This window comes from Thalassophryne amazonica, chromosome 11 (genome assembly GCF_902500255.1).
Source record: "Thalassophryne amazonica chromosome 11, fThaAma1.1, whole genome shotgun sequence".
In the NCBI taxonomy this organism is placed as follows: domain Eukaryota; kingdom Metazoa; phylum Chordata; class Actinopteri; order Batrachoidiformes; family Batrachoididae; genus Thalassophryne; species Thalassophryne amazonica.
Window position 1 is genome coordinate 98748465 of NC_047113.1, and position 14423 is coordinate 98762887.

Below are 14423 nucleotides of genomic sequence, written 5' to 3' on the forward strand. Positions count from 1 at the left end.
GGGAGGTGGAGTTGCAGTCTGGCTTTTATGGTGATGTGGATGATGAGTGACAGCTGGTGCTGATGATGAGTGACAGCTGTTACTCTCTGTTGCTCCGACGCCCTCTCGTGATTGAAGCCCGCACTTCAAGCAGGGCGCCATCTGGTGGTGGTGGGCCAGCAGTACCTCCTCTTCAGCGGCCCACACAACAGGACCCCCCCCTCAACGGGCGCCTCCTGGCGCCCGACCAGGCTTGTCAGGGTGACGGGTGTAGAAATCGGCCAGGAGGGCCGGGTCCAGGATGAAGCTCCTCTTCACCCAGGAGTGTTCTTCAGGTCCATACCCCTCCCAGTCCACCAGATACTGGAACCCCCGACCCTTCCGACGGACGTCCAGGAGCCGACGCACAGTCCATGCCGGCTCCCCGTCGATGATCCGGGCAGGAGGCGGTGTAGGTCCAGGGGTGCAGAGTGGTGAAGTGTGGTGAGGCTTAAGGCGTGACATGGAAAACCGGGTGGATCTGCAGTGAAGCTGAAGCTGCCAGCTTCACTGCAGCCGGACTGAGGACTTTGAGGATGGGAAATGGTCCAATAAACCTGTCCTTGAGCTTCTGTGAGTCCACCTGAAGAGGGATGTCCTTGGTTGACAACCACACCTCCTGCCCGGTCTGGTATGCAGGGGCCGGGGAACGCCGGCGGTCTGCATGGGCCTTTGCCCTCGTCCGGGCCTTTAACAGGGCAGAACGGGCGGTACGCCACACCTGACGGCACTTTCTGAGGTGGGCCTGGACCGAGGGCACCCTGACCTCTCCCTCTACGAGCGGGAACAATGGGGGCTGGTACCCCAAACAAACCTCAAACAGGGAGAGGCCGGTGGCAGACGAAACTTGGCTATTGTGGGCGTACTCGATCCAGGCCAGATGGTGGCTCCAGGCCGTCGGGTGCGCGGAGGTCACGCAGCGGAGGGCCTGCTCCAAGTCCTGGTTAGCCCGCTCTGCCTGTCCGTTCGTCTGAGGGTGGTACCCGGACGAGAGACTCACGGTGGCCCCCAGTTCCCTGCAGAAACTCCTCCAGACTTGTGAGGAGAACTGAGGACCATGATCTGAGACAATGTCTGATGGAATCCCATGCAGATGCACGACATGGTGGACCAGGAGGTCTGCAGTCTCCTGGGCCGTCGGGAGCTTCGGGAGGGCCACGAAGTGGGCCGCCTTGGAGAACCGGTCCACTATTGTGAGGATGGCAGTCATTCCCTGGGACGGCGGGAGGCCCGTGACGAAGTCCAGGCCGATGTGAGACCAGGGGCGATGAAGCACAGGCAAAGGCTGGAGGAGGCCCTGGGTCTTTTGGTGGTCCGCTCTGCCCCTGGCGCAGGTGGTGCAGGCCTGGACGTACTCCCAGACGTCGGCTTCCAGAGACGCCCACCAGAAGCGCTGCTGGACAACTGCCACGGTTCTTCGCACCCCTGGGTGGCAGGAGAGATTGGAACCGTGACAGATGTCCAGGACTGCAGCCCTGGCCTCTGATGGGACATACATCTTGTTCTTCGGGCCGGTCCCCGGGTCCGGGTTCCGTGTCAGGGCCTCCCAGATGGTCTTCTCCACGTCCCAGGTGAGGGTGGCCACGACAGTGGACTCGGGATGATGGTTTCAGTCGGGTCTGACAGCTCGGTCCTGACTTCCTCTTCGTGCACCCGGGACAGGGCGTCAGATCGTTTGTGGGTTGGGGCCAATCTCTCACCGCCGCAACCTTGGCCGGATCAGGGGCAACGGAGTTGGAGGAGATTATGAACCCCAAGAAGGACAAAGAAGTGCAGTGGCACTCGCACTTCTCGCACTTCACAAACAGCCGGTTCTCCAACAACCGCTGCAGGACCTGACGTACATGCATAACATGAGTCTCAGGATCTGGGGAAAAAATGAGTATATCGTCTAGATATACGAAGACAAACCGATGCAGGAAGTCCCGCAAGACATCATTTACCAAAGCTTGGAACGTCGCGGGGGCGTTAGTGAGGCCGAACAGCATGACCAGGTACTCAAAGTGACCTAATGGGGTGTTAAATGCCGTCTTCCACTCGTCTCCCTTCCGGATCCGAACCAGGTGGTATGCATTTCTAAGATCCAGTTTTGTGAAAATTTGGGCTCCATGCAGGGGCGTGAACACTGAATCTAACAAGGGCAGAGGGTATCGGTTGCGAACCGTGATCTCATTCAGCCCCCTGTAATCAATGCATGGACGGAGTCCGCCGTCCTTCTTGCCCACAAAAAAGAAACCTGCACCCATCGGGGAGGTGGAGTTTCGGATCAGCCCGGCAGCTAACAAGTCCCGGATGTAGGTCTCCATTGATTCGCGTTCAGGACGTGAGAGGTTGTACAGCCTGCTGGACGGGTACTCAACGCCCGGAATCAAATCAATGGCACAATCGTATGGACGGTGCGGGGGAAGGGTGAGCGCCAGATCTTTGCTGAAAACGTCAGCAAGATCATGGTACTCACTTGGCACCGCCGTCAGATTGGGGGGAACTTTAACCTCCTCACTAGCTGTCACACCAGGCGGAACCAAGAATCCGAGACATTCCCAGTGGCAGGTTTTGCTCCACTGAGCCACAACCCCAGACGGCCAATCAATCTGGGGATTGTGCTTTATCATCCAAGGATAACCCAAAATCACACTGGAGGTAGAAGGTGTTACATAAAACACAATCTCCTCCCTGTGATTACCAGACACCACCAAAGTCACTGGCTGTGTCTGGTGTGTGATTAATGGAAGAAGGGTGCCATCTAGTGCCCGTACCTTCAAAGGTGAAGGTAGAGCCACTAGAGGGAGCCCGACCTCCCTTGCCCATCTGCTGTCCAACAGATTCCCCTCCGACCCCGTGTCCACCAGTGCTGGGGCGTGAAGGCTTAGATCCCCACTCAGGATCGTGACTGGGATGCGTGCAGATTTACGGGGTTTCCCCGCGTTGGTATTATGACCCACCCTTAGCCCAGTCTCTAAGGATGAGTGCTGCTGTTTTGACCGTTTGGGCAGTTTTTCTGTGTGTGCTCGGTTGAGCTGCAGTGAAAACACTCCCCAATGACCAGCCTCCTTTGTCTCTGATCTGATCGCCTTTTGGCCCTGCTCGTTTCCATAGCAACGTCAGCAGGGGGAGCTGTCATCATGTGGAGTGCCCTGGCTGTGGAGCGTGGGGAAGACGGCTCCCTTTCGGACCCGGGAGGAAGAGGGACGGCTTGTGCCTGACCACCCCCTTCATCTCGCTCCCGTCTGTGTTCTGTTAATCGGTTGTCTAACCGTATAACTAGGTCGATAAGCCCGTCTAAATCCCGCGGCTCGTCCTTCGCCACCAGGTGTTCCTTAAGGACCAGAGACAGTTTACAAAGGCGGCGCGGAGCGCAACAGCATTCCAACCGGCTCGCGCTGCCACGATGCGGAAGTCGACTGCATACTTCGCAGTGCTCCGACGCCCCTGTCTTATCGACAGCAGCATGCTTGAAGCGGTCTCGCCTCTATGAGGGTGGTCGAACACCTGTCGGAACTCCCTCACAAACCCAGCATATGTCGTTAGGAGCCGTGAATTCTGCTCCCAGAGCGCCGTAGCCCAGGCGCGTGCCTCTCCTCGAAGCAAATTTATAACGTAAGCCACCCGGCTAGCGTCTGACGCGTACATGACGGGACGCTGTGAAAAGACGAGCGAGCACTGCATTAAGAAGTCCGCGCACATCTCAACACAGCCTCCGTACGGCTCCGGAGGGCTTATGTATGCTTCAGGGGAAGGTGGGGGGGTTCGTTGAACGACCAGCAGAATGTCTGTCTCAGGCCTCCGGTCAGCAGGAGGATGTGCTGCAGCAGCGCCCTGAGCCTGCGCTTCCACCTGGGCGGTGAGAGCCTCCATCCTCTGACTGAGAATCACATTCCGCTCGGTGACTAAGTCCAACCGAGCAGTGAAAGCGGTTAAGATTCACTGCAGCTCACCTAACACACCTCCTGCTGACGCCTGTGCACCTTGCTCTTCCATTGGCTGTTCAAGTGATGGTTGACGCCCCTCGGGATCCATGACGCTGGCCGAGAAATCCTGTTGTGAAAGTGTAGGTACACGGACCCACAACAGGGGGCGTTAAATGAACGGGCAATGGATAAGCCAAACAGTAACAATTTAATGTTGTGAAGTGCACAACGGAATACAGACAAATACAGTTTTGGTAATACAGACAATTATATGTAGAGTGACGTGTGGGCAGGCTTGAGGATAGAAGACGTCCGTCCAGAACCGAGCCGGATCCCACACGGCCCTCAACGCCAACGGCTCTGAAGAACACCGCAGCCGCCAAGTCCTGGATCCCCAGGTGGCCACCGTCTCCAGCTGTCAGACCTGGTACTGCTGGCAGAGAACAGAAACAGTGCAGATGAGTGTGAGTTTGCACACTCAGTAATTCCACAGTCTGTGTTCTTTTGAGAGGGAGCACCTCCACCTCCAATCACACACTCGTGCAGCTCCTGTCTAACCACTTATCTGGTTGGAGTGTGAAGCGAAGCCATCGCTGATCACACCAAACGCCAATTCCACAGATAAGGAAAACACCACAGGAAAACGGCTGCAAAAGAGTTCAGATTAAGACACAGTTTTAAGTCAGCAGAGAAATTACCTCTTACGGTAGCTGATTTCTCGGCGGGGAGGTGGAGTTGCAGTCCGGCTTTTATGGTGATGTGGATGATGAGTGACAGTTGGTGCTGATGATGAGTGACAGCTGTCACTCTCTGTTGCTCCGACGCCCTCTCGTGCTTGAAGCCCGCACTTCAAGCAGGGCGCCATCTGGTGGTGGTGGGCCAGCATTACCTCCTCTTCAGCGGCCCACACAACATTGTGCTTTGAATTAAATGTGTCACCTCACTCTAGTCACAACTTTAGTTAAAAAAGTGCTGTAAAACAAATATGAAAAGAACGGACAGTTACACATCAAAAACAATAACTAGAAATAAAAGAATGACAAAAACAATTTAAAAATTACTAAAATAATCAAGATGACAACTGACTACTGTACAAATAATATTTCAAAAATTCTGATTTTCTGCGCTGAATAACTGTCCACATTTAAGCAGGAATAGCTTTTACATGGGCAACTGCATTTTGGCGCCACATGCCCAGATATGTCAAGTGCCCTTGCCCCATGCCCACCAACCTCCATTTCACCCCCTCCCACCCCTCAATTTCACTGTATTTTATGATATCGCAAATTACTGTCTGGAAATTGAATCACAGTCCAGAATCTGAATAACTGTCCACATTTAAGCAGTAATAGCTTTGACATGGGCAAGTGCACCATTAAATACACTGAAATTGAGTGGTGGGAGGGGGTGAAATGGAGGTTGGTGGGCATGGGGCAAGGGCACTTGACATATCTTGGCAGGTGGCGCCAAAATGCACTTGCCCATGTAAAAGCTATTACTGCTTAAATGTGGACAGTGATTCAAATTCCAGACAGTAGTTCGGTTTATCATTGAAAGTGGTCATTTGGAGGGGTGGGAGGGGGTGAAATGAGGGTTGGGGTGGATGGGGCAAGGGCACTTGACAGATCTGGGCATGTGGCACCAAAATGCACTTGCCCATGTAAAAGCTATTACTGCTTAAATGTGGACAGTTATTCAGATTCTGGACTGTGATTCAATTTCCAGACAGTAGTTCGCCATATCATTAAATACACTGAAATTGAAGGGTGGGAGGGGGTGAAATGGAGGTTGGTGGGCATGGGGCAAGGGCACTCGACATATCTGGGCAGGTGGCGCCAAAATGCACTTGCCCATGTAAAAGCTATTACTGCTTAAATGTGGACAGTTATTCAGCGCAGAAAATCAGAATTTTTGAAATATTATTTGTACGGTAGTCACTTGTCATCTTGACTATTTTTTTAATTTTAAAATTTTTGTCATTCTTTTATTTCTCATTGTTGTTTTTGATGTGTAACTGTCTGTTCTTTTCATAATTGTTTTTGCAGCACTTTTTTAACTAAAGTTGTGACTAGGGGGAGTTGTAAAGAGTTGACAGATTTAATTCAAAGCACAAGCCTAATAAATGAGTATATGTCTGTTTATTCTTTCCATATTCTGTCGTCGTATTTTTGGTTTTAGCATCAAAACCAGATTATTATTTTATTTTGGATTTTTTTTTAAGGTAGAATTTAACAGGGCACGTTTATTTCCATTTTAAAAACATTTTTTGCCCATAATACAACCAGAACTGCTTCATCGCGAATTATTGTCTGAATAATGAACTACTGTCTACTGTCTAACTTCACGCCGGTGATTCTAGGTCTGTGCATGCATGGCATGCTCCTCCCTGAATGAAAATATTACTTCAAGTTACCCACGAAATGGCAAAATTGCACTCAACTTATAAACGATAAACGACAGCAAGTCACATCTAGCCTAACAAATAGGCTACACCATCCTCCCCCACACAGTTTTGGTGAACAGGACGACTTATTCCTCCCCTTATTTTGGGTTTTAATCTTTTTTTGAAGCTCAATTTGGCAGGGGTGGAGAGGGGGGCTAGCTGTTGTGTGGGCCGCTGAAGAGGAGGTACTGCTGGCCCACCACCACCAGAGGGCGCTGCCGCCTCACGTGAGCAGCCAGGGTGACAGCTGTCACCCATCACTGGACACAGCTGTTCCACTCAGCACGGAGGTATATCAGCAGGACAGCGTCTCCACCTCAGTGCCGAGATATCGCCTTGAGATAGAGGTAACCTTCTCTGCAGCATATTCTGTGTTATCTGATAATACTTGTTAAACCTTTCAGGACAGCTGACTACCGAAAGCCGATTGCTTGGATAAGTACTCACCTTCCTGCTTTATTGTGACGAGAGGTGGAGGCGGCTTCTCCCCTCTCCGTGTTACTGGGTGCAGCCGCATCCACACCTGTGTGTTTGTTGCTCTCTCTTGCCAGCAGTACCGGATCCGACGAGCGGAGGCAGTGGCCACCTGGGAATTCGGGACTTGGCGGTTCCAGTACTTCCAGGGTTCGGTGGCAGAGGAGATCTGGGTGGTTCCGGTTCGACTTGGACGGACGTCTCCTACCTTCGAGCCTGCCCACACGACACCAGCAGAATTCGGCTTAACCCCAAATTGTTGATTGTTGTATTGGTTGTGCTCGTTTCACAACAGTAAAACTTGTTATTTACCTTCTCCATTGTCCGGTCATTTGCGCCCCCTGTTGTGGGTCCGTGTTCCTACACTTTCACAACACTAGCTAGCTGTACCGCAATGACTAGCGCATGCCACTGTTTTAACTGTGAGCACAATCACTCAGTTTTAATGCATTACCATTAAAGTAAATACACAGTAGATATAATCCTCACCGAGTTCTTGAATCGTGAATAAAGCAGATAACCTAACCAACATAGTCGTACTGAGTAAATACTTACGTTATGAATGGCAAATGTGCACCCCGTCTGCTTCTCAACTGTTGCTGTGGCAGGAGCGTGGGAAGCGAAACGGAGACGGAGCGTGCTGCCACTGTGTTGATCAGATGGTATCTCAGAATTGTGAGATATTTACCTCAGAATTGTGAGATAATATGTCAGAATTGGGAGTTAGTATCTCAGAATTGCGAGATGGTAACTCAGAATTTCGAGTTAGTATCTCGCAATTATAGTATCTCAGAATTGCGAGATGGTAACTCAGAATTTCGAGTTAGTATCTCGCAATTACGAGATAGTATCTCAGAATTGTGAGATAAGTCAGAATTGCGAGATAGTAACTCAGAATTGTGAGATAATAAGTCAGAATTGTGAGATAGTAACTCAGATTTGTGAGATAGTAACTCAGATTTGTGAGATAATAAGTCAGAATTGTGAGATAATAAGTCAGAACTGCGAGATAGTAACTCAGAATTGTGAGATAATAAGTCAGAATTGTGAGATAATAAGTCAGAATTGCGAGATACTATCTCGCAATTAATCAAAAAAACTTTTTTCAAGTGGCACAAACGGGCTTCCATACAAACCCAACAATTTAGCAGTTTATTGAAAAATACATTTTGATAAAAAATATTGTCAAAGATTTAATGTCATGTGTTACCTTTTCTTTTGCTTGAAGCGATTTCTGCAGGAGACGAATAGAATGAAAATGTGGTAAACATTAGGACTGTATAATTATATAGGTCATAACATGAAATTGGCTTTTTTTTGTAATTGCCCCCAAAATCTGAACAAATAAAAGAACTGATATACTATGAGGACACTGACCTGTGGTCATTTGTGGTATATCTGGTAAATGTCTTGGCTTTAATGAAAGACTTTATTGAAGGTTTAATCTGTTTAGGTTGTGTTCAGTTTTCTAAAATGATTTTTTTTTTTTTTTTTTTTGTCAATAAGCTTTTCTCAAGCTGCTTAACCAGTACAATATTCCATGTAAAGACATTACAAATAACTGAAGTTTTATATTTGCAGTGTGACAGTGTTCACATTGGATCAAATCCCCTGCTCCCCCCCCCCTCCCCATTTTTGTGGGCAACTGTTGAGACACAATTCTGCTGTTTTTTCTGGAGTGTGAACATGTTAATTCTGAGTTTGAGGTCACATGCAGACAGAAAATGTCCAGATGTGAATCTGCTGTCTGGGATGTTTGAGGATGGACAGACTGATGAATTCTTCAGGTCTGCAGCAACCTCATGGGCTTTTATTTTGAAATACAGGCTCTTACTGTGGAAGTGCAACATAAACCGGCTTGTATTCATAACAAAAATGACTGATTTCCCAAAAAATATTGGTCCAATTACCTTGCTGTTTTCACCACTTGAATCCTCGCGAAAAAACACAAGTGTGCCAAAGGACGAAAGTCGGCTCTTTGTGTTTTTCAGTTGATGCTCTGGATTCACAAACACACACAGAGGCCACTTCCCTTTTATTATATGGATAAACGCTGATAAAAGGCAGCTGTCAATGAACTGCCCTTGGTACGGTGTTGCTGACCCAACAGTCCACCCCTGAAAATTGGTCTGCCCTGCCTTCACTGCGCATGTGTCATTTGGGACCACAGCAGCTCGTCTGAGTCTGACTCTCTGAGTCTGAGTCTCGCCACCCAAAGTGATCAAAGGGAATAATGTGATTATTAACCAACAGATGACAAAGTAAAACCTCTTAAATCATTCTAAAGTCAGTTTTAAGCACAAACAAGGTGATAATCTGTGAGTAGCTACTGACGCTCTGAAATGATGTAGGCACAGCAGCACGTCAGACTCAGACGGCCTGCTGTGGCGCTCAGATTGCTTCCCCCATCTTTTATTATGAAATAATGCTGAATTTATGAAATGATTGTTGTACAAAAGTTTCAGATATCTGACACTGAGATAGATGATGACTGGAGTGCAGTTTGAAGCAGAAACGAGGTGATAATCAGTGAATCACTGCTGATGCTCCTAAATGATGCATGCACAGTGAAGGCAAGGTGGACTGATTTTTAGGCGGACCAATTTTTAGGAGGGAGCGATTTTTAGGGGAGACTGATTTTTAGGGGGGCCAATGTTTAGGGGGGACTGTTTGGTCGGCGACAACGGTAGTTCCTCTTAGGTTAGGGCCCTGTCCCACTGGGGAGAGGATTAATTGCGCATGAATTGAGTACACAAAGTACGGGCACACGTTGTCGTCCACAACAAAAATGGCCAAAAATGACAAATGTCCCAGTATGAATTACGGATATATTAATAATATATAGCAAATATATATTGTATAACGCATGTAGTGAGGAAACGGATCTCATGCATTGCGATTATCATGGCAATATTATGGGTGTATTATGATGCATCGCGCACGTGTTGCGCGTGCACAGCATCTGCATTGAGGTCATAAAAGAAGCGCACTTGGGCCGTCGGCATCACTATTCACACCAACAATACAGCCTCTGGAGCATTTGCTGGACTTGGACAAGTTGATTGGAGTAAACAAGCAGTGAACAGGGCGAGTGGTGATGTCAGCAGATCGCATCAGAGCGCAGCTCGTCTGAATGATTATAACAAGAAGGTAAATCTGTTATAAACATATGAATAAATACTGTAACAGCTGCAGACAAGAAGGAAAAAACATGCAACTGTTTTATCAAGCCTTGACAATGTAAACAAGTCAAATAATTACCTTTTTAGACGGCTCAAAATGCATGCGCGCGCAAACAGCCCAGCTGCAGCGTCCTCTGTGATTCAGGAGGTGATTAGAGCTGTTTTCAGCAGCCAATTTGCAGAATAAAATGATTAAACCACCACAAAATAATTATTTTATATACACAGCGTCCAGCGCAGAGCACGTGGCAGCCGGTATAACAAAGAACAGCATCCAGCTGTGAACACAGCGCTTGGGTTTTGCATTCACCGCAAATCAGATGCAAAGCAGATGTAATAAAAACGCTTTATTCGTGGCCAATGTGTATGCGGTCGCTACAACTTATTTTAGTTTGTGATATGCACATTATGGGCACACAAATTATCCGTTTTACACACTGTACCAGTCCGCTGCCAAGCCGCAAATCCCTGTCAGTTGTGGATATCAGCAGATGACAGCGAATATACAGCACATATATTGAGTATGTATTGTATGTATTGAGTATGTATGGAGTATGTAAGGCGGATGTCATCCGCAGCCAAAATTTTGTGCAGCTCAAAAATCCTGGAAATGGAAAAATGCGCCTCTGCGGCTAATTGCAGACGTGTGCAGGTGTCGGCCAACTCATACAAGCATGCTTCACGCATATTGCAGATGTTAAGCAAATATGAGCCAATTTTGTGCGCAATCCATACGCAAATCTTCCTAAACGCCAGTGGGACAGGGCCGTTAGTCATTTGCAATCTAACAGAGATGAAATGATAAAGATCTAGTTTTGTGTAATATAATAAAATACATACGAGGTCTGTCCAAAAAGTAACGGACCTTTTTATTTTTTTCAAAAACTATATGGATTTGAATCACGTGTGATTGCATCAGCCAAGCTTGAACCTTCGTGCACTTTGAGTGAGCACTGGTCCACCCCCCTCGTCGGATTTTCATTTTCAGGGAAATGTCTGAATGATTTGGAGCTTTGCTGCATCACATTTTTCCAGAAACTGTGAGAGACAGCCAGGTGGAAACCATTTGGAAGATTCAGACGGCTTTCAGGGACTATTCTATGGGGATAAAGTGAGAAGCTTAAATATCTGGGAGAGATTTGGAGTTGAGGTGCTACTAATTCACATTGAAGGAGTCAGCTGAGGTATGTGGTGAGGAGACCCCTGGTTGCCTCCCTGTTCCTCACCTTCACACCTCACACTATAAGCATGTGAAGTAGTTTTATTACAAACTGTACCTATTACACATTTTGTTGCATAAATGTTGCTTGCTATGCAAACATATAATTGCCTGCATTTGCCCCGTATTTGTATTATTTTTCTTTTCTTTATTTTTTTTGCACAGCACCTTGAAACAGCCTTTGCAGTGTCGTTGTGCTTGCATTTCTTTGTTCTTGTACAATGACAATGAAGCATTCTAATCTTCAAGGTGAAGATCCAGGAGATGCTGGATATTTCCCAGCTGGCTTGGAGAGGTCTTGGGATCCCCCAGAAAGAGTAAGAGGAAGTTGCTGAGGATAAGGAAGTATGGGTTGAGCTACATTTCTCTCCTGCTGTCATGATGCACACTGGAATTAGTGTCAGAATGTGAATGAAGGAATAATAAACAATGCCCTCAATTCTCAATGTTGGGCTCACAGTATCAAATCACTACTACTACTGTCAACAGCAACAACAACAGCAAGTCCCTTGGGCTGTGCAGGGTCACCACAGCAGATCCAAGGTGGATCTGCATGTTGATTTGGCAAGTTTAACACCAGATGCCCTTCCTGACGCAACTCCACATTGCATGTGGCAGGGCTGGGGTTTGAACCAGGAACCTTCTACACTGAAACCAAGAGCACTAACCACTTGGCCACCACCCCTGCTAATAATAATAATAATAATAATAATAATAATAATAATAAGTCCCTTCGGCTGCTCCCTTGTTTGCACTTGGGGTCGCCACAGCAAATCCAAGGTGGATCTACATGTTGAATTGGCACAGGTTTTATGCTGGATGCCCTTCCTGATGCAAGTCCACATTACATGGAGAAATGTGGCAGGGGTGGGATTTGAACCCGGAACCTTCTGCACTGAAACGCTCAGCGGCACGAAGCTTGCTCTATGATAGATGAAGGCACAAACCAGAAATGGCAAAAAACAATCCAGAAATGGCACAAAAATTCAGCCTAGTGGAGAAAAAGCCACAAACTGGACAATATTGTCGTAAAAATCCGCAAACCGATGTTAGGTTCTTCAATAATTATTCAGTTTTAATTGTTCTTTTGATGATATATACACAGATAGTGAAGAGCTTCGCACATTAATGTCAGTGACATCGAACATGTAATGTGTGCAATACCATCAGTACTTTTGGAGGGCACTGTATCCTAACCTTATGAGTGCAAAATGAGTGCAGTATTATTACTGTTTTGTTTAATATTCAATGTTGCTGCACTTTGTGTCAAATCATAGTCATATGAAACATCATATTGATATGACAATATTGAGATATGATAATTTGGTCATATTGTACAGCCCTACTGTCAACTAGCTGAAAACTTTGAATATTAATTTACATCTACATTTAAAAGAAATGCGTTCGCCCCCCCCCCAAGAGAACGAACGATTCGACCTGCTGCCCCGCATGAGTTTGTCCGTTGTGGACAGCTGGTGGCGCTAATGCATCACTTGGTTGTCAATCACCAATTTCATCGAAAGGAGACGAAGAAGAAGTTTTATTTTGAAGTTGAGCCGGAAGTATTGTCGGAAACCCGAAGTAGCTCAGTGAAGCTAAATTAGCTTTGTTTTCATCTTTTCTGGCCTTGATAAGTGGCTGTGTCGCTGTTGGACCGTCACCAGAGGCTGACGTCGCACAAAACGAGGTCAGATCACCAGTCTTATTAAATATGCAACGACTGATAAAAAACCTGCATCTTCGCTCAGTTCTTAGTCCACAGCTAACAGCTAAGCTAGCTGAAGCTGTTCTTTTCAGTCATTATTATATTAATGTATCTGACAATATGACGTGACTTTAATCAACTGGTTAAATGGAGATTCTGAACGGACAAAAAAACCATTCTGAACGGACAGCAGCGATTTATAGCTGGAATCGCTTATTTACAGTCTCAATGTGTGACTGTACAGCAGCAGATTGTTTTATTATAAAGACATCTGTGCTTCTGTTAAACAGCTGACCTTAAAAACGTGTGAAATTAGAAGCTTTGCTCACTCTGTAAAAGCCACGTGATTTGTAGGTTGTTGTGACATCATGGAGTCAGATCACATCTGCTTTTTGCAGTCCACTGGGTTGGTCGTGGATTTTGGGATTATATCGTGGCTTGTTACGCCTGGATTCTGAAATCAACTCCTCTCACATTTTTAGGAAGAATTTCGTAAAACTTGATTTAAGTCCTTGTTATAAGTTGGTAATACGCATAGAATGGGTCGCTGTTATTTACTTCCGCCTTTCCCGCACATGCGCACACAGACGGTAGGCAGAAGACTCCACACTCCAAGCAGATGAAGTGAGAAAACGCACGGGAAGAGGACTTCAGACTAATGTGCCAACTCTTGATCCCGAAGATCGAAAGTGATAATGTGAGAAATTAAATCTTGGAGACGTTGACCATGAAGGATTTCAAGTTTTTGGAGGCGTACAATTATTTTATCAGTCCTCAGGTGAGGGGATGCTGTTATCAGCCTGCTGCTGCAGGCGATAACATCTGTCTGAGCTCTTTCTGCTGGCTGGTCCCGTCTCTGAGGGCTGAGTGCAGCACCAGGACGTACTTTGAAGTTGAGGAACTTTTTAAACGCAGTCCAAAAAAGACACTCCCACAGAGTCCGGCCAGTGTGCGCATCGTGCTGTAGTTCACCTGTGTTACAATCATTAAATGCAGTAATTCTGTGTGTGCGTGCAAGGTTGAAAAACAAATCATGGGAGGAAAAACAACGAGCCAAAGGTTTCTCTGTGACCAAAAAAAAATTGTTAAATGCTTTAATTGCATACATCCACACATTGATAACATACACCTGTGTGGATCACACGACTTCCCAAAAATGAAATTAAAAAAACAAAAAGATCCACAAACACAAAATCAACCAATCCATAACAGTTTGAGATACATTTATATGTGTGTGTGTGTGTGTGTGTGTATTCATACATTTCTACATTTTAACAACCTGAAAGCCACCAGGCCAGTTAGAACTGAACTGTGGGTTCCTGGACAGTCACCTCTGTGTTTCTTCTCACTGGTTTTATTTCTTCCTCGGCTTACAGTCATTTTGATGCCGGTGAGCCCAACTTTTCACTTTGTGTTCGTCCGTTTGTCTGCAAAATTGCTCTTTTGTGCATGTCAGACTGTGTTTGATTTCAAA

The 14423-nt window shown here is 46.8% G+C and overlaps 1 protein-coding gene across 1 annotated transcript in view; it reads left to right on the plus strand.

The window, feature by feature from the left end:
- The first annotated feature begins 12783 nt into the window (after nt 1-12783).
- trappc11 (trafficking protein particle complex 11) overlaps nt 12784-14423 on the plus strand; it is an 84478-nt gene continuing 82838 nt past the window's right edge. The window contains exon 1 of the mRNA XM_034180891.1: nt 12784-12931. The gene's annotated coding sequence lies outside the window, so the exon portion shown is untranslated. The remainder of the gene's footprint in view (nt 12932-14423) is intronic.